General features: G+C 37.8%; 1 long non-coding RNA gene across 8 annotated transcripts in view; it reads right to left on the bottom strand.

Annotated features, from left to right (window-relative positions):
* Positions 1–553: 553 nt before the first annotated feature.
* The window catches only part of LOC129638771 (uncharacterized), a 28,588-nt gene continuing 7,788 nt past the window's right edge, over positions 554–21,353 (bottom strand). For 7 of the 8 annotated variants that reach the window (XR_008708011.1, XR_008708008.1, XR_008708005.1 and 4 more), the window contains 2 exons: positions 11,457–11,575; positions 554–965 (listed from right to left, as the gene is read on the bottom strand). This is a non-coding gene — a long non-coding RNA (uncharacterized LOC129638771). The remainder of the gene's footprint in view (positions 966–11,456; positions 11,576–21,353) is intronic. The other variant, XR_008708006.1, reaches the window with a different exon arrangement.

Below are 21,353 nucleotides of genomic sequence, written 5' to 3'. Positions count from 1 at the left end.
CTTTGGGAATACATTACTCCCAAAATTTTCTTAGCAAAAAGGTGTCCTAATCATTATTTGGTTTGTTCCCTCCAAACATTATTGTACTCCCTGGGAGTGCTATTTGTGGGTTTTAGATGTATCAGCACTTCGTGCCTTCTGAGCACCTTTAGCTGACAGCATAGGCGAGTGATGCAACAATCCCTTTTATGAGGTAGGTGGCCAGGAGGTGATTTCTGCCTACCTTTCTCGGGGGTCTTTCCCATTCACCAACCCTATGTGACAACCTCTTCCTTTCTGGGTCTGGCAATCTAGACCCTAATGTCATTCCACACCCCAAACAAAGGCTGTAACACCATACCACTACTCCTTGCCCTTGAAATCAAGTGTTAAGCAGGGTTATCCATCTTCAGTGCAGACTCCTGACCCAATCCAGACCTCTACTCTCTGCCTAACTGGGGACCCGAGGGTCTGTTCCCCAACCTCTCGGGACCCCATATCCCTCCCATCTCCAGTGCCCACCTCTTCTCTTCTTTCCCTCCCTTCCATCAGAAAATTCACACACACGCAAATATCTTTTCAGCATTTGATGTTTATTCTAATTGCAGCCATCAGTTTACTATGTTAGTGTGAGAGTCTTTCCTTGGTTGGCCATTTCTACGAAAGCAGACCTCTGGAGGCACAGTTCTACACTGTCTGACCTTTTCGAGTCAGTTACTGGCTGCCCAGCTTGTACTTCTCCAGGGTCTCTTATTCTGGGGCGGCTGAGCTTATCTTCTCTTTGGATTCTGCCTCCTTCTTTGATCCCGCCTCATATTTTGGTACCTTTTACGGCTTTGATTCAGTTTCTTACGTGCACAGGAACAGAGAAAACAGTTGGGTTTTCTGGTTATCTTCACCTTCTTCGACTGAGTGGCATATGGTCAGATTTTCTTTCTCAAGGTTCCTTGAAGAGGTCTTCTGACCCTCATGGTCATATTTCGTGCCTGGAAAGACAAGACAAGGGCATGAGATTTTAGGAAAGAAAAAAGGTGAGTTGGAAGGGTGATTTCATGAAAAAGGGATGTGGGCTAATGAGGGCTTTTGTGCCAGGCAAGGGTGGGTAGAGTTTTGGGGCAGCAAAGTCAATGGAGAACATGGGGAGCGTAGTTGGAATCATCTTCCTTTCACACTGCCTCGGTACCTCCGTTGACAAAGGGTCTTCTTTTGTCCATTCATCCTTGAGGCAAACCGCCTTGTAACTCTTCTTGACTGCCGTGGGTTCCTGATTCCCTTAGTCAGGATGATGCCAAGAAGTGGCCTAACCTAGAATCTCTGCCTCTGGTCTCCCTATTTATACCCTTTCAGGACAATGAGGAGCCACACCCTTCAATCTGATTGGTCAGTTAGGCACCACTCCAGCCAATAGCATCTTGGGGGGCTTAGACATCACAATGTACCACTGTGCCCATCAACATGGGCTAGTGGATGCTGAGGGAGGCCATTTTATATCTTCTCCACTGCTGACACCTCTGTGTGTCTGATTCTGGGGATTGGTGATTCAGGGCCATGGTGTTTCTCCTCACGACCTTCAAACTTCCTTTCAGTTCCCTTTATCCTTTGACTTATATGTGCCACTTCAACACTCCTGCCTCCTTCGTCCCTCTGAAAACATCTGCCAAACGCTTTCTGTCCCACTTCAGCCTTTCAGAGTAATCACTTCATCTCTAGCCCACCTTCTGCCTGTTGGGGGTTCCTGAGGGGCTTAAGGAACTTAAGAGCAAGCACTTAAGGAGGAAAAAGGTAATTAAGAACAGGTTGGGTGTTTGATCTCCTGTCATGAGCTTTAACGACCCCCAGACTTGGTGAACGCTCAGTCTGTTGCCCAAAGTTTAATACACAGTCTCCCTCAGAGTACACATCAGAACAAAGACACTTCTATATGTCTCCTCCACTAAATTTTGTTGGGACACGTCAACTCTCATATTGAGCCAGGAAACTCAACTTGCCCCATCTACCAGAAATACATTCCTGATTATTATTATTATTATTATTAATTTTTTAAGGAAAGTGCTCAAAGTCAAAATCAGTTCACCACTCTCCCACTGAGTCTTGACTAAATCATTTCCCCAGTCATCCCTCCTTGTCAGTTATCAGTAGGTAGGGCCCATTGCAGGCCTGACCAATAGCTGAGCAGGACAAGTACCTGCAGGTAGCTCAGTGATAGTTGGTTGCTTGTGGGTGGGGACAATGAGGCACTGACCAATGGCTGAGCAAGCCCTGTTGCCTAGGAACAGGATGCAGAGTAATAAGGCACAGCAATGGCTACCTGCGAAGGGCTGTGCTCTGTTACATAAGGACACTTTGGGTCCAGTGTGCTGGAATCTTTTTGATTGACTCATTTCCGACCTCAGATTTGATTTCACATAATTAGTTAACTTTTGCATATCATACTTTTCATTGTATTCCCAGGCATAGCTGTCACCAGTGCTGTCATCTCTATGCCTCTCCAACAGCTGCCACTTGATCACATGCTCAGCATATAGTATAAATAGTTCAAAGCCAACAAGAATGTGAAGTCCAGCCCACCCTGAAAACTCCTATGACAAACCTTAAATTCACAGTGATTCTTATACTCTTTGCAGTGTAACAGAGCAGGATGAGCACAGCCCTTAACAGGAAGCCATTGGTGTGCTTCATTTCAAGCCATCCTGTCCCTAGGCAACAGGTGATGCTCAAATATTGCTTGGTGCCTCAGAGGGCCCCATTCACAAGCAGCCAACTGTCAATGAGTGACCATTAGTTGTCCTGCTTAGCTGTTGGTCAGCACCACAGTGGGCCCTGCCCACAGGTTACTTACTATCAATGAGGGGGCCATTGGGAAAATGATTAAGTCAAGGGTGGTGTGGCGGTCATCAGGAGGAGACTGAGATAAGAGGCAGATTCAGGCCTCATTCTGGAGGCCCTGGAGCTCACACAGACTTGGGACAGTGGGTGAGCTGGATCGCCCAGGGAATACACTGGGGACTAGATGTTGTAGCCCTCCATATCCCTCACTAAGGCCCTCCACTAGCCTTGGCCAAAGCCTTGAGGAGCAGTGTACCTCTCCCGCATCCCTGTCGCTGCGACCTACTAGCAGTGGTTTTCTTTCTGGGTCTCAGTCTGTGAGAACTGGCCTCCCCATATGGATGCCCTGAGGATGGACACTGAGGACCTATTATGTTGGATGCCTGTCTCCGTCAGGGATGACGGCTGGGCAGAGTGTGGGAACCTGGCACTGAAGGAGCTGCTGGCTGAGATCTGCTTCCCCTTAACCAGCACTGGGACATTGCAGGGTGAAAGCTGTGCCTTGACACTGCCCTTTCTTGTCAGGACAGAGAATAACATTCATCTAGTAGAGGTTTATAGGAACATCATTACCTGACCATGACCTAACCTTAAGCACAAAGGGTATGACACCAAGAAGTCTGCAGCAACTTACCACCACTCTCCCTAACATTTAATTTTACATGCACTTACTGAAAACTTTTACTAACTTTGGGGTCTTAGGGCATGAACCACCCATCTCCTTGTATGAATCTTTAATCAACATTTCTCTGTTCCAAACTTTAAGGTTAAGTTTTGATGGGCCTCCTTCTGCGTCAGGCACATGGACTTGCAATTTGAATAACAACGGTATTGTCTAAGGACAGACTTTGCCTCTCTTAAACAACGGCAGAGACTGGCCATGTGCTCACAATTATCCATAAAATACACGCTGACTCGGCTTGGCTAAACTTTAGCCAAGCTTCTCTCCTCTGAACTTCAGCTTTCGCCCAAACTTGAGCAAGCGCCAAGATTCAAACATTTCTGTCTCCCTTAACAGCTCATTCTGAGAGTCAGCGCACTATCAGAGATAAACAATTGCTGTAAAACAGCCCCATCATGCTGTCTGCTCATCCATCCACCCACTGGCCCCATCACACACACACACACACACACACACACACACACAGTTCCTGTTGGCCCTACTCATCCTTCCATGTTAAAGAAACTTCTTTTTCTCTTCTATTTTGAGACATGTCAGGATCTGTGCTCAAAACATTTTCCATATTGCAATCTGTTCCGTTCAATGGCTCAGTCATTTCTGACTCTCTGAGACCACATTGACTACAGCACATCAGGCTTCACTGTCCATCCCCAATACCCTGAGCTTGCTTAAAATTCAAGACCATCAAATTGGTGATGCCATCCAACCATCTCATCCTTGTCGTCCCCTTCTCCTGTGGCCTCCAATCTTTCCCTGCATCATGGTCTTTTACAATGAGTCAGTTCTTTGCCTCAGATGGCCAAAGTATTGGAGCTTCAGCACTAGTCCTTCCAATGAATATTCAGGACTGATTTCCTCTAGGATTGACTGCATTGATTTCCTTGCAATCCAAGGGACTCTCGAGAGTCTTCCCCAACACCACACTTCAAAACAATCAATTCTTCAGTGCTCAGCTTTCTTTATGGTCCAACTCTCCCATGCATACATAACTATTGGGAAAACTTAGCTTTGACATATGGACCTTTGTCGGTAAATTAATGTCTCTTCCTTTTAATACACTGTCTAGGTGGTTCATAGCTTTTCTTCCAAGGAGCAAGCATCTTTTAATTTCATGGCTGCAGTCACCATCTGCAGTGTTTTCAGAGTCCAAGAAAATAAAGTTTGTCACTGTTTTCATTGTTTCCCCATCTATTTGCCATGAAGTAGTGGGACCTGATGCCATGACCTTTGTTTTTTTGAATGTTAAGTTAAACTTGCTTTTTCCACTCTTCTCTTTCACCCTCATCAAGAATCTCTTTAGTTTCTCTTTGCTGTCTGCCTTAAAGTGTAGTATCATCTGCATATCTGAGGTTATTGATATTTCTCCCAGCAATCTTCCAGCTTGTGCATCATCCAGTCTTGCATTTCTCATGATGTACTCTGCATCTAAGTTAAATAATCAGGATGATAATATACAGCTTTAACATACTCCTTTGTCAGTTTGGAACCAGTCTGATGTTTCATGTCTGGTTCTAATTATTGTTGCTTGCCCTGTATACAGATTTCTCAGGAGGCAGGTAAGGGGGTCTGGTATTCCCATCTCTTTAAGAATTTTCCATAATTTGTTGTGATCTACACAGTAAAATGCTTTAGTGTAGTCAGTGAAGCAGATGTTTTTTTCTGGAATTCTGATCTCTTGTTCCTCTGCCTTTTCTTAGTTAAGCTTGAACATCTGGAAATTCTTGGTTTGTGTACTGTTGAAGCCTAGCTTGGAGAATTCTCAGTATTTTTTATGTAGTGTTGAGATTACCCTATCCCCATAGTCATTTAAAATCAAGTTCCTTCTTACATTACTCTGGATTTGTTTTATTTAATTGTAAAAATGGACATAAATTCCTTGGTGTAAAGTTTATTTCCCACTTAACAGGTGTTAATTCACCCCCTGCACTGTTTCAGGCACTGTCGTGGGTACAAGGCACACATCGGTAACCAATATCCACGATCCTGCTCTAATGGGGCTTACATTCTAGTCAGGGAAGATGGAATGTTAACATTAATGACTAAATAGTGAAATATACAGTATAGAGAGAACCTTATGAGTTATGAGAAATGGGGAGTTTTTCCTCCCTAGAGGTTAGTGAGGGAAGGCCTTTTAAATCCAGGACTTTTGAGCAAAGACTTAATTAAAGACATGAGGGACTGACCTCAGGTTATCTTGGGGAAATAATTTTGGGGAGAGGAAATAGCCAGTGCAAAAGACCCCCATTGGTATTGTCTGTGTCCTTCCAATAGAACAAGGAGGCTGGTGCAAGTGGGACCAGGTGAGGGAGGACGAGAATAGGAAGTGATGAGTTGCTGGTGTGAGAGAACAGGGCAGGAAAAGGAGGAATGTAATATTAAACCTATTTTTCCACTTATATAATGAATTGGTTTACAGCACACAAACCACGATGGACATGAGTCTGAGTGATCTCCCGGAATTGGTGATGGACAGGGAGGCCTGGCGTGCTACGATTCATGGGGTCACAAACAGTTGGACATGACTGAGCGATTGAACTGAACTGAACTGAACACAAACCACACTGGGCTGTGGTGGTAAAGAGGAGAGGCATTTGTCCTAAGTCTGATGGCAAGGAAGTGGGGGAAGGGTACTTTTAAGTAAAGACGCTGGAGCTGAAGCCTGAACCACCTAAAGTAGATAGATCACCAAGTGAAAAGGTGTGAAAGTGCTTCCCAGACAGTGGGGGAGAACCTACAAAGGCACCAAGGCACCGACGCCCAAGAAAGCTGTTTATACATGCATTAAATATGACTGGAATCTAAGGTATGATGGGGAAATTGTGAAGAAACCTGGCCTTGGAGGAAAAGAGAAGAACTTGAAGGGACACCTGGGCATATGTTAATTTAATGTCTGGGTTATTCTGCTTCAAAAGAGCATTATTAATATTTTCTAATTGTAAATATATTCTCGAGGCAAAGCAATATGGAAATGCAAAAATAAGTTTAAAAATGAAATTAGAGAACACCAATAAGTGTGTCAATAGAAATATATATTGTTTATTCTGTTTGTTGTCCTACCTAAATGTTTATACCATATATATTATATATGGTATATAATGCTAAATATATACATATAATACACATATATTTGGATGAGCATATATACATCAGTGATTTTTTTTTTAATTTATACAAATTGAATCAAACTATATGCTATATTGTAGCCTTCCTTTTCTATACAATATACTGGGAGAATTTTTCCATCTCAACAAACATGTAACTGCCACTATTTCTGAGGATTACTATAGTGTTCAAATGCTTGCTTATCCCATACTCCATGCAAGTGCTATGAAGAGAGGAACCATGTGTGTCTCGTTCACTGGTTGCTTCCATATCTTTTCTATTGTAAATAAGGCTGTAATAAACATTGGGGTTCATGTATCTTTTCAAATTAATGTTTACTTTCTTCTGATATATAACTAGGAGTGGAATAGCTGGGTCACATGGTAGTTCTATTTTTATTTTTTAAGAAACTTCCATGTTGTTTTCCATAGTGCACAAATTTATAATCCCATCAATTATGTACAAGGGCTTCCTTTTCTCCACATCCTTGCCACCATATGTTATTTTCAGACTTTTTGATTTGATGATAGCCATTCTGACAGCTGTGAGGTGATATCTCCTAGTAATTTTGATTTCTATTTCTCTGATTATTAGTGATGTTCAGCATTTTTCCAAATGCCTATTAGCTCATACTGTAAGAAGTCTTTCTGATCTGGTTCTTTAAGTTAATTTGAAAAACGTTCAAGTTCTTACAATCATCAATAGCATGTTCCTTTTTATTGTTGAATAGTATTCCATTGTATGGATGCACCATTTGTATATTGGTTTACCAGTTGAATAACATTTGAGTTATTGCCAGTTTGGGGCTATTATTAATAGATCCATAATAAACATTGGCATGAAGGGTTTTATGTGAACAGAAATTTATGTTTTACATGGGAATTATTTAGGAATGGGATTATACAGCTTTACAGTGTGTAGATATCTATGAGTAATGAAAAACATTTCCCAAAGTGTCTTTATAATTTTGCATCCTTATGAGCAATTTGTGAGAGTTTAAGTTTCTCTCTTTTCCTGATAGTAGTTTATGTTCTCAGTTATTTACTTTCTTTTATCTGAGATTTGCATACTGAATTTGCATTAAGTACTAATTACTAATTAATTCATTTTTATGTGTTTATGAGTCATCTGTATATCTTATGTCATATCTTATGTCAACTGATTGCTATTCAAATATTTGTCCACATTTTTATTGGTTTATTTGTTCTCTTATTAATGACTTTGGGAGTTCTTATATATTATGGTTATAATATATATTATATATTTATATATTATATATATATAATATACATGTATTTGCATAACTACATCAAGATAGAGGACTATTCTGTAACCATAAAGGAATTCCCTAATACCACAGTCTTGTAACTGCATTCTTTTTCCATAACCCCTTACGACTACTGAATTCTTTTCCATGTCTCTAATTTTGTCATTTTGAGAATAATATATACATGGAATCATGAAGTATATGTCTTTTTGAGATTGGCCCTTTTTTTACTTTGGCATGCACTTGAGATTCATCCAAGTTGTTATGTGTAATAATATTTTCTTCCATTTTATTGATGAGTAGTGTTATTGGTATGGTGTTATGGTTATATAACTATGGTTAAACCTAACCATTCACTCATTGAAGGACATCTAGCCTGTTTACGCTTTTAGCTATTACAAACAAAGTTTCAATGAAAATTCATGTAAAAGTTTCATTTCTCTAAAATAAATATGCAGGAGTACAACTTCTGGGTCAAATTATACTTGCATGCTTATAGCATGTTGTATAATAAAGTATCAAACTGTTTTCCAGGATAGCTATACCATTTTATACTCTCACAAGAAATGTGTGAATGATCTAGTTTCTCTGCATCCTTGCCAGCTTATTGTGTGGTCACTTTTTAAAAATTTGTAGCCACTTTGATAGATATAGAGCGATTAGAACTCCTTATAGTTTTAATTTGCATTTCCATAATAGCTAATATGCTTAACATCTTTTCCTATACTTATTTGCCATTTCTGTAACTTCTTTGGCCAAGTTTTTGTTCAAGTCTTTCAATTATCATGATCATTTTCTAATGAGTGTCTGTTTTTACTTGATGACTTTATAGAGTTTTTCATAAGTGTTTTTCCTTCCCAATTAGTTTCCATACAATTATATTTATTGCAGTTTTTCACATGTAAAATTATTAATATTTTATGTTTAGGCATTCAGATACAATGAATTTGGCCTAAATTTGAGAAATATTAGTTTTCTTATGGTTTTCTTCTAGAAATATATATTTTTACATTTTCTATGTATGTTTGTTTTTCCACATATATGCCAATATTTAAATTTATAAGTATCTCTGTGTAAGTCATAATAGTATACATAGGCTACATCCTATATATAGGATACACCTATGGAAAATATTCTACTTGTTTTGCTCTTTGAGGAGGACCTTATTTCTTAAAAATAATTTTAATAAAGGAAATGCAGGGAAGTCAACTATTGATTTACAGAATAGACAGGGTTTCTTGGTAAGACAGCCAGTCAAAAGTCTGTTAAGAACCAGTATTGTCGTACAGCTGACTCTAAGCATTTTATAAACATAAAGCTAATTTTTATTAATGTTTAGTTATGGAGCTTCTATAAATAGGAAAGTATTATTATATATTAAATTCCTACATTAAGAGCTTTGGAAAAACGTTCAATCAGAAAATCATAGAATATACTGATGATATTGCTGTAAGTGCAGGTTGGAGCTGACATTCATCAATACTATATAGAATTGCAGTGTTTAAAAGTTTGGGGATGAGACTACGGAAAGGATCAATATCATTCTTAGTATTGATCTACATAGAAATATAAATTATGCATCAGTAGTTGTATCAGTATAATTAAAAATAGACTGAAGTCTGCAGGAAAAATATTGATGTCTACATTATATATCACAAACTAGAAATATGTCTTCCATTTTAGTTATGCAAGATCTTCAGAAATGAATAGCCTTTTAACGACAAATGGAATTGAAGACCGGTAAAAGACGCTTACTCCTTGGAAGAAAAGTTATGACCAACCTAGATAGCATATTGAAAAGCAGAGACATTACTTTGCCAACAAAGGTTCGTCTAGTCAAGGCTATGGTTTTTCCAGTGGTCATGTATGGATGTGAGAGTTGGACTGTGAAGAAATCTGAGCGCCAAAGAATTGATGCTTTTGAACTGTGGTGTTGGAGAAGACTCTTGAGAGTCCCTTGGACTGCAAGGAAATCCAACCAGTCCATTCTGAAGGAGATCAGCCCTGGGATTTCTTTGGAAGGAATGATGCTAGAGCTGAAACTCCAGTACTTTGGCCACCTCATGCGAAGAGTTGACTCATTGGAAAAGACTCTGATGCTGGGAGGGTTTGGGGGCAGGAGGAGAAGGGGACGACAGAGGATGAGATGGCTGGATGGCATCACTGACTCGATGGACGTGAGTCTCAGTGAACTCTGGGAGTTGGTGATGGACAGGGAGGCCTGGCGTGCTGCAATTCATGGGGTCGCAAAGAGTTGGACACAACTGAGTGACTGAACTGAACTGAACTGCAGAAGAGAACATATTTCATCATTTCACTTGCTCCATCATGACTGAGGACAAATTCTGAAAGTTCTATATAGTAGTGCAAAAAATATGAACTTGACATTCACATAGCTCTAGATCAGAATTCAAATCTGGCTTCAGGTTATAACTCAAGGCAACTTAAACTTTTTAAGTTTTAGTTTTCTTATCTGTAGTTTGTATACTAGGTAACATTTAATTTTTAAGAGTGTTGTAAGGGTTAGGTAATATAATGTTTGTAATTGTTTCTATCCCTATGGTTTCATGTAGCTCTTGTTTGTTCATTTTAACTGTTGTATTTTGAACATTTTGAACAAAGTTTGCATTTTTAATAAATCAAATGCCTTTCTCTATTCTTGTATTCTTTTGTGTCTAGCTTCATTTGTGCTATATTACACAATTTTAATATTCTATACACATGTTGCTGTGTGTACTAGTTTTTTCTCTTAGTTATGTTATATTCCATTATATAAATATCTTGTAATTTATGTATTCCATTCCACTATTGCATATATATGGGTTGCTTCCACTTTTTGACTTTTATAAATAATGCTTCTACATTCTTGAACATGTCTTTAAGTGCATATGTACACATTTCTTTAGGATATATACATAACACTGGAATTACTGAGTCATAAGGAATGCATATGTTCAGCATTCATAGACATTTCAAAATAATTTTATATATTTATTTTAATGATATATAGTCATATAACCATGAATTGTCTTATTTCTATATATCTGTATCAGTATTCCATATTGTTATTTTATTTCAACTGTCTAGTATCTATATAGTGGTATTATATCAAGGACTTAATTTGCATTTCTTTTTTGACAAATGTGCTTGAACACTTTTTCCTGCATTTATTGTCCATATGTATATTCTTTTGACTCAAGTACCTGTTCAAGTATTTTGCTTATTGTGCTGTATCTTTCTTAAAGCTGTGCACAGATGTTTTATATATTCTGGATACAAGGCCCTTGTCAAGTATATATATATATATATATTGCAAACATCTCTCTGTCACTTGCATCTTGCTCTTCATGTCTTTTGATAAACAATTCACAATTTTTACCACAGTTCAATTTAAATTTTATTATATAGTTAGATCTTTTTGTGACCTCTTTAAAATATCCTTTCCTACCCCAAGGTCAAAAATATGCTTTCCTATATTTTCCTTAAAGAAAGATCATTAATTCACTTTTTATATTTAGATTTGATTTTGTGTATGTGATGAGGAAGGGCTCAAGCTTCATTGTTTCCATATGTATGTTAAATTGATCTGATACCACTTACTGTAAAGATCATCTATCTTTCAGTTCATCACAGTGGAACCTTTGTCATTAATCAGGTGATTGTTGTGTATGGTTCTTCTTTTGGTACATCCATTATTTTCCATTGGTCTGTAAGTATATCTTTATACCAAAATAAAAAAAATATATTACTTTAGTTTTATAAATGCATATCTGGTAGTAAAAGTTCTCTAATTTTGATCTTCATGATTGTCTTACCTGTCCTTAGCCCCTGCATTGCCAATAGGTTTTAGAGTTATTTTGTCAATATCACAAAGAAACATGTTCATATTATACTTTGAATTGAACTGACTCTACTTATCAATATGGAAAAAATATCTTTACAATATTGAGCATTTAAAACCATGAACAAAGTTTATTCCTTCATTTATTTAGGTCTTCAACTTACTTTAGTCATATTTTCCACCATCCTGTCTAGAAGACTTATGCATTTTGCATTAGAGTTATTTCTAGGTGTTTGATATTTGATGCTGTTGTAAATGATATTTATTTTTAATAATTTTTTATTTTATAATTTTTATTTTAGAATTTATTTTAATAATTTAATAACTGTTTTTAAATAATTTAAGTATATAGAATCAAGACAAACTTTCACATATTAACTTTATATACAAGAAAACATGATAAATTAACTTAATTCTAATAGTTTCTATGTGAATATTTGCATTTTCTAAATAAACAATTATATCATCTTCCATTTTATGTTTTATTTTAATTTCTTACTAATTGCACTAGTAATTAGTTTGAAGTGTTGATAGCACAGATCTGTCCTATTACTTATCTTAAAGGGGAATAGTCCAAGATTTCACCATCATGAATGATGACTACAAGGGTTTTATACACACACATGCACACAAGAATATTGTTAAGTTGCCACAAATCAAGGTATTCAATTAGGACATTCAATTAGAACAATGAGCCAAGCTGAAAGTAACAATTAAACCTCTATTCACTTACTGTGACAGTACAAGCAAGAAGTAAAAAGGAGGTACCAGCTCCCTAGTTTTTCATTTTCCCTCACAGAATAGCACCAGGTGAAGGTAGATGACATGAAGGACACACAGGGGAATTGTCTCACTGCTAAGGTGCCCCAAACTAAGAGTTCCTGCCTCTTTATGAACCCAGGGCCTGGGAGAAAAGGGAAGGACTAAAAATGGTAAAGAACTGAGTCAAGGTGGAGAAAAGTGCCTCAGCCAAGACACCAAGATTAGATCTTTTCCAAGGACTTGGAAAGTGCTTCAGGCACTTTGTAAAGCTTTTTTTGCTTTACAAACCCATTAAGGTTTGTAATAAAGTCTCTGAATAGAGGCAGAGGGCTAGAAATGCCGCTTTGCATATAATCAATGATGGACCAGGGAGATCTGAGTCTTTGACTACAATTCCCTTGATGAATTAACCACTGTTGTGTATATGAAGAAATAAGCTCATACATTTCATATAAACTATACTTTGTTGCACATAAAACTACAATGATGCTAGTACATAACATATCACACCTTTAACTGGGTTGGTGTAAGTTGAAATTCCACACTTTTATTATGTTAATATCAAGTACTGAAGATTAGAAATCGAACAGGAGATACAATACCTGATAACAAAGAAAAATAAAGGAACCTGAGAATACTATAAATAGTTATACACCAACAAATTGGATAAGCCAGAAAAAAAAGATACATTTCAGAACCTACAAGGTTCTGGAAACTACAACCTACCAAGGATGAATCATGAAGAAATGGAAAATCTGAACAGACCAATTACTAGTAAGGAAGTTACACAATTTATCAAGAATCTCCCAACAAGGAAAGTTCAGGACCAGAAGGCTTCACTGGTGAACTGTTCCAAACACTTGTGGAAGAATTAATACCAATAATCCTCAAGCTCTTCCAAAAAAAATAGAAGAGTAGTGAGCACTTCCTAACTCATTTTATAAGGCAAGCATTACATTGATACCAAAGTCAGATAAGACATTGCAAGAAAAAATATTATAGGCTGGTATCACTGATAAACATAGATGCAAAAATCCTCAATCAAATATTAACAAACTGTATTCAGTAATTCAAAACAGCATGGAAGTTCTCCCAAAAGTAAAAGTAGACATACCATAAGATTCAACAGTCTCATTTCTGGGTATATTTCCAAAGGAAATGAAAAGAGAATTTTGAAGAGATATCTGCACTCCCATGTTTGTTGCAGCATTATTACTAGCAGTCAAGATAAGACAACAATCTAAGAGTCTATCGACAAATGAATGAATAAAGATGTGGCATATTTACACAATAGAATATCACTTATCTATGAGAAAGGAGGAGATTCTGCCATTTGAGATAACATAGATGGACCTTAAAGGCATTATTCTAAGTGAAGTAAGTCAGAGAAGACAAATACTGTATGATCTCATTTATATGTGGAGTTTTAAAGAGTTGACATTGTAGAATCAGAGAGTAAAATGGTGGTTACCTGGGGCTGAGGGAAATGGGGAGATACTAGCTAAAGAGTACAAGCTTCCATTTAGAAGATGAATACATTCTGGGGCTCTAAAGTACAACATAGTAATTATAGTTAAGAGTACTGTATTATATACTTGAAAGTTGCTAAGTGTGTAGACCTTAAATGGTCTCACCACAAAAAAAGAAATAGTAATTGTGTGACGTGTGTGAAGTGTTAGCTATAATGCTACGGTGGTCATCATACTGCAATATATTAGTGTATGAAATCAACATGTTGTGCACCTTAAACTTTCTCAATACTATATGTCAATTATATTTCAGTCAAGCTGGGAAAAAAATAGTTCTTAAAAAAAAAAAAAAGTCTCTAGATTCCATCTTCACCACTCTCAGTCTCTTAAATCTCTTATTTTGCAGGAATCGAGTTTCCCCATCATGAGGCAGGCCTGTGAAGAACTTCCTGTAGTAAGAAACTGAGATCTCTGAACAATAAGATAAGTACTTCTGGCAACAGACACCTCCTTTCCCCATAATAAAAAGAAAAGAAAGAAGCCTCCTGAGAGACCTCAAGCCAGAGGCATTCAACTAAGCTTTGCCTAGATTCCTGACCCACAGAAAATGAGATATTAAGTATTTGTTATTTTAATCTGCTATATATTTGGTAACATGTTATACAGCAATAGACAAACAATACAGGCACACAAGAAATAAAAGTTGGAAGCTTTTCTGTTCTTCAGTTCAGTTGCTCAGTTGTGTCTGACCCTTTGCAACCCCATGGACCGCAGCATGCCAGGCTTCCCTGTCCATCACCAACTCCTGGAACTTGGTCGAACTCATGTCCATCGAGTTGGTGATGCCATCCAACCATCTTATCCTTTGCGTCCCCTTCTCTTCCTGCCTTCAATCTTTCGCAGCATCAGGGTCTTTTCCAAGAAGTCAGTTCTTTGCATCAGGTGGACAAAGTACTGGAGCTTCATCAACAGTCCTTCCAATGAATATTCAGGACTGATTTCCTTTAGGATTGACTGGTTCTTAACTTTCTGTTCTTAACTCTAAATTTAAAAGGAGGAAAAAGTGGTGGGGGTGAAGTCTAGTGAGAACTAGGTCCAGAGAACATGGACACCTGACTGGAGCTAGAAGTTTAAAAAGACCCAGTCGTTGCCAGAACCTCAGCAGGGAGGAAGTGGCCTTTATTCCCTCCTGCCTTCCTACCTCCTACCAGTGCCACCCACTGGTGGCTACAGAGTTGAAATGATACAGAGCTGAGGAATAGATCAAGGAAAACAAAGGCAGAGGATGGATGTGGATGGAGAAGAGCCAGCACCAGCATCATATTTACAATACACTGAAATATAACTACCTGCTCAGATTGAGAAAATAGAGGTATCTTATTGTAGAAAGTGAAGTGAAGTGAAGTGATTCAGTTGTGTCTGACTCTTTGCAACTCCATGGACTGTAGCCTACCAGGCTCCTCTGTCCATGGTATTTTCCAGGCAAGAGTACTGGAGTGGGTTGCCATGTCCATCTCCAGGAGATCTTCCTGACCCAGGGATCGAACCCAGGTCTCCCACATTGTAGGCAGATGCTTTACCGTCTGAGCCACCAGGGAACAGGAAGAAAAAATTAGCATATTACAAAACTTCTTATTAAAGCATTTTTCCTCATATTTTCTGCCATTTATTGGTTTTTGTTATTGAAAGATTAATTATAAAATAAAAAATGGACTTTCCTTGAAAAATCTCTACCTCTAAACGTATATAACATAATAGGAAATGTTCGGAAATTAAAATTTATTGTGAAAATAAACAAAAAGAAACTTTTAAAAGAAGAATATTCTTGAGCATGACAAGTGGGAAAGTCTTGAATTGCCTCGGAGACAAATCTTCCTTTGAATTTCAGAGATTTGTAACATCTCTCATGTAGCAAAAGGAAGCATGAGATTTTTGCCAAATTTTCAAAACAATCATTGTTGTGTTTGCAAACAGTTTGTGATACTAACCTGAAATGATGTAAGTACTCAAACAAAAAAGTTTCATAAACAAAAATAATGTTTTTTATTCTTTGCAGGTTTACTTCTAATAGGAGAAAATGAGAAAAAACTTCAAAATCAAACAATATTTAAAAATGAATTTTGGCTAAAGAAAGCCTATTACAATCAGGAGTGTATGATCCAATGCAAGGTATATTCAGTACAATGGTGTAGGCATAGGCCTGAATGTAGTGGGCTATGAAGCCCATGGGAATTAAAGATGAATATTGAACAAATGAGGGTGACTCTTTTATAGACCTGCCCTCTACACAAGAAGAAAGATCATAGAGGACTTAAATGGGAAAGTAAGCATTTTTGGTTTTAGGAAAAGAATGTTAAAGGTTTTTAATATAATGGTAAAGAGAGAGTAATAGATAAAAAAGAAGTGGAAAACTGGGTTGGAAAGACTTCCACATGGGTATAAAAGGAAAGGGTTAAGAGGAAAACAAGAGACAATGTCTGGGAAAGGAGGAAAGGAGACAAAAGTGCAGTTCAGCCCCTGCAGATTTCTTCTGTAGCAATTCTGGATGAACATCTTAGACCTCAAAGTGGAGAAAGAAAGCATCTGGATAGATTAAACTTTCATGCTGAGCTCATGAAACAGAAGGACAAAGGGCCAAGGAGTAGAGAATAATAATTAGAAAGATAGGCAATGAAATGATGGATTGTGTAATATGTAAATGTAAAGTATAAAAGAACTGGAAAGTTAAGCAAGTATGACACATGATGGATTGAACAGGAATTTAAATTGCAGGATAATCTGTTCTGAGAGATTATAAGGATTAGGTTGTTGAACATGTACTAACATGTACTAATCTGATGGGTAATATTTAGAGAAACAGATTATCAGTGGTGTGAAGGAGTTCAAATAAGTGAAAACTACAGGGTTATGGAGGCTTTCAAAGTGGACACAACATTCCTTGGATAATGGCAAAGCTTAAGGCAGAAAGGAAGATGGGATAAGGTACCAGTCTTCAAAAGTGAGGGAACAATGACCAGAATGTTGATAGATGAGCATAACAAGGATAAATATAGAACAGTATTGCCAGATGGTGCTGTCAGAGTCGGACACAACTGAGCGACTTCACTTTCATGCACTGGAGAAGGAAATGGCAACCCACTCCAGTGTTCTTGCCTGGAGAATCCCAGAGACAGTGGAGCCTGGTGGGCTTCCATCTATGGGGTCGCACGGAGTCAGACACAACTAAAGCAACTTAGCAGCAGCAGCAGCAGCAGCAGCAGCTGTCAGAGTAGTAGTTGTTCTACATTTATTCAGTTCGACAGTTTTTATTGAGCTCCATGCTGCAGTTTGTGGGATCACAAAGAATCGGACATAACTTATTAACTGAACAACAATGATAAGGATGGGCTTCCCAGGCGGCTCAGTGGTAAAGAATCCACCCGCCAATGCAGGAGGATGTGGGTTTGATCCCTAGATTGGGAAGCTTCCCTGAAGGAGGGCATGGTAACTCACTCCAGTATTCTTTCCTAGAGAATCCCGTGGACAGAGGAGCCTGGTGGGCTACAGTCCAAAGGGTCACAAAAAGTCAGACACAACTGAGCACACACCCATGGTATGCATAAACATTGGGGATCCAATCTGTGTAAGATATTCACTAGACACTTAAGATCTTAAGCAACTAGTAACCAGGATATATTTTAGGAAGAGCTTATACTGCACAAATAAAGAGACAAAATTATTTGAAGGACATTTTTTTTTTTTTTTTAAGAAAAGAAACACATGCATGCAAGGGAATTCCCTGGTGCTCCAGTGGTTAGGACTCCACCAACGGCCCAGGTCCAATCTCTTGTTGGGGAACTATTAAGTTGGTGCAACAGTAATTATGATTTTGCATTGTTGAAATTTGCCATTTGATATTGGAATACATTCTTAAATGTGGTTATGCTATACATCATTTTAAGGCACATTTCTTGCTTTATGTTTTTTTGTTTGTTTGTTTGTTTTTTGCTAGTGACATTACTTGCTGCATATTTTATATTTATTTTAGACTAGGGAATTGGTGTTAGACAAAAAGCAAATTTGAGCAATTTTCTTATTCCGGTCCAAAATGGGTGGTAAAGCAATACAGACAACTCACAATATCAACAAAGCATTTGGCCCAGGAACTGCTGGTTCAAGAAGTTTTGAAAAGGAGACAAGAGCCTTGAAGATTATAAGCACAGTAGCCAGCCATCAGAAGTTGACAACAACCAATTGAGAACCATCATCAAAGTCGATCCTCTTACAACTACATGAGAACTTGGCAAAGAACTCAACATTGACCATTCTACAGTTGTTTGGAATTTGAAGCAAACTGGATAGGTGAAAAAAGCTCAATAAGTACGTGCTCCATGAGCTGGCTAAAACCTAAAAAAAATTGTCATTTTTGAAGTGTCATCTTCTCTTATTTTACACACAAACAATGAACCATTTCTCGATCAGTTTGTGATGTGGAATGAAAAGTGGACTTTATATGATAACCGGTGATGATCAGCTCAGTGGTTGGGCCAAGTAGCTTCAAAGCACTTCTCAAAGCCAAACTTGCATGGAAAAACCATTTATGGTTACTGTTTGGTGGTCTGCTGCTGGTGTGATGCACTACAACCTTCTACATCCCTGCAAAATCATTACATATGAGAAGTATGCTCAGCAAATTGATGAGAGGCACTGAAAACTGTGATGCCTGCAGCTGGCATTGGTCAATAGAAAGGCCCACTTCTTCTCCATGACAACGCTGGACCACACATTGCACAGCCAATGTTTCAGAAGTTAAATGAATTGGGCTACAAAGTTTTGCCTCTTCCTCTGTATTCACCTGACCTCTTGCCAACTGACTACCATTTTTTCAAGCATCTTGACAACTTCTTGCAGGGAAAATGCTTCCACAACCAACCAGCAGGAGGCAGAAAATACTTTCAAAGAGTTTGCCGAATCCCGAAGTACGGAATTTTACACTACAGGAATAAACAAACTTACTTCTCATTGGCAAAAACACATTGATTTTAATAGTTCCTATTTTTATTCATAAAGATGTGTTTAAGCCTTGTTATAATTATTTCAAGTTCACAGTCTGAAACCGCAATTACGTTTGCACCAACCTAATGAGCTCCTGCAAGCCACGTGGCTTAAAAAAAAAAAAAAAAAAAAAAGACAGAAAAGAGAAAGAAATACATGCTAAGACAACTGGTATCAGGAATGTTCTTAGGAAGCAGATTCTAAGAATGGGAGATATAGAGTTTGGCCACTCCCAACTGGCGGGCAAATCACTAGTTGTAGGTTGCATGTTAATATTCCCTGGAATGTTGAAGTAGTTATTCATCTGTGGTGAACTTAGAGGGGGTCCAAGTGAAAGGGAATGTATTGGCTTATGCAATCTCTCTGGCATTTAAGAAAAAAGGGAGAAACTGTAATAACATTTGTACAATGTGGTGGTCATTGTTCAGGGCAGGTGATACTTTGCAAAGAAAAAAATAACAAGTTCTGTTCAATCAATCAAGTTCTGTACAATCAATCACCAAATGAAGGCACAATATAAGTTAGATGGCTCCTTTTCTGTTAGTTGCTCAGTCATGTCTGACTCTTTGTGACCTCAGGGACTGTAGCTTAGCAGGCTGTTCTGTGCATTGAATTCTCCAGGCAAGAATACTGGAGTGGGCTACCATGCCCCTCTCCTTAGCAGTGTGTAAAGAGACTCTCATCTGCTACCACAGGTCTGACAGAGCTAAAGATCAGACTCAGGACTTAATTGCTGCAATCACCACAATTTCAGAAAAATGTTGAATGGATTCTTATGCTGGGCAAGTGGCCTGTCCAAGTCAAAGCTCTAAAAGGTAAAGAGTTGGAAGCTGAAATATGGAATAGTGATACTTGTGCAAATGAATTTGAGAACCTCTAACTTCCAGAATTTCTTCAATCCTCAGCCTATAGAATTGGTTCATGGTGTCATTAAAAAATAGCTTCCTCGCTTGCCTTTTTACTGTGCAGAGAACCTTTACACTGTGCAGAGGACCACAGTGTTATGTGCTCTCTTTGAACACATATTCCTGTGTCCACAAGACCAATATCTATATTCAAATCTGTGCATGGACCCTAGAACTAATAAGTAAGCATAAGAATGTTGCAGAATACAAGGTCAACAAATAAAGTCAATAAATTTCCAAACTAGGTACACCATTTTACATCTTCACCAGCAATGCAAGGTGTTTTTAGTTTTTCCATATCCATGCTAACACTTGTCATTATTCTTTTTTTTGTTTGTTATTTTTTTCCTTAATTTTTGTTTTATATTGGAGTATAACTGATTAGCAGTGTTGTGTTAGTTTCAGATGTACAACAATGTGATTCAGTTATACATATACATGAATCTATACCTTTTCAAATTCTTTTCCCATTTAGGTTATTAAAGAGTATTGAGCACAGTTCCCCATGCTATATACAGTAGGTCCTTGTTAGTTATCTATTTTAAGTACAGTAGTGTATACATGTCATTTCAAACTCCCAATCTATTTCTTCCCCTACCCTTTCATCCTGGTAACCATAAGTTCATTCTCTAAGTCTGTTTCTATCTTGTAAATAAGTTCATTTTTATCACTGCTTTTTAGATACCACATATAAGCAATATCATATGATATTTGTCTTTCTCTCTCTGACTTACATCACTTAGTATGATAATATCCAGGTCCATCCACACTCTCTGACATAAATCATAGGGCTATCTTTTTTTCAATCCATCTCCAAGAGTAATGGAAATAAAAACAAAAGTAAACAAATGGGACCGAGGTAAACTCAAAAGCTTTTGCACAGAAAAGGAAACCAAAAACAAAATGAAAAGACACCCCACAGAATGGGAGAAAATATTTGCAAATGATGTGACTGACAAAGAATTAGTCTCCAAATTTTACAAGTAGCTCATACAGCTCAACACCACAAAAACAAACAACCCAATAAAGAAAAAGAAATAGGCATACCTAAATAGACATTTCTCCAAAGAAGACATACAGATGGCCAAGAGGCACATGAAAAGATGATCAATAAAATATAGGTCAAAACTATAATGATATATCACCTCACACCAGTCAGAATGGTCATCATCCCAAAATCTACAAACAATAAATGCTGGAGAGGGTGTGGAGAAAGGGAACTCTCCTACACTGTTGGTGGGAATGTAAATTGGGACAACCATTATAGAGAACAGTATAGAGAGTCCTTAAAAAACTAGGAACAGAACTACCATATGACCCAGGAATTCCACTTCTGGGCATATATCCAGAGGAAACCATAATTCAAAAAGATGCATGCACTGTAATGTTCATTACAACACTGTTTACAATAGTCAAGACACAGAAGCAACCTAAATGTACATTAACAGACGAATAAAAAAGACACAGTACATATATACAATGGAAT

The sequence above is a fragment of the Bubalus kerabau genome, chromosome X, assembly GCF_029407905.1.
Source record: "Bubalus kerabau isolate K-KA32 ecotype Philippines breed swamp buffalo chromosome X, PCC_UOA_SB_1v2, whole genome shotgun sequence".
Taxonomy (NCBI): Eukaryota; Metazoa; Chordata; class Mammalia; order Artiodactyla; family Bovidae; genus Bubalus; species Bubalus kerabau.
The sequence above is the reverse complement of the archived record's forward strand: the minus strand, read 5'-3'. Positions and strand labels throughout refer to the sequence as shown.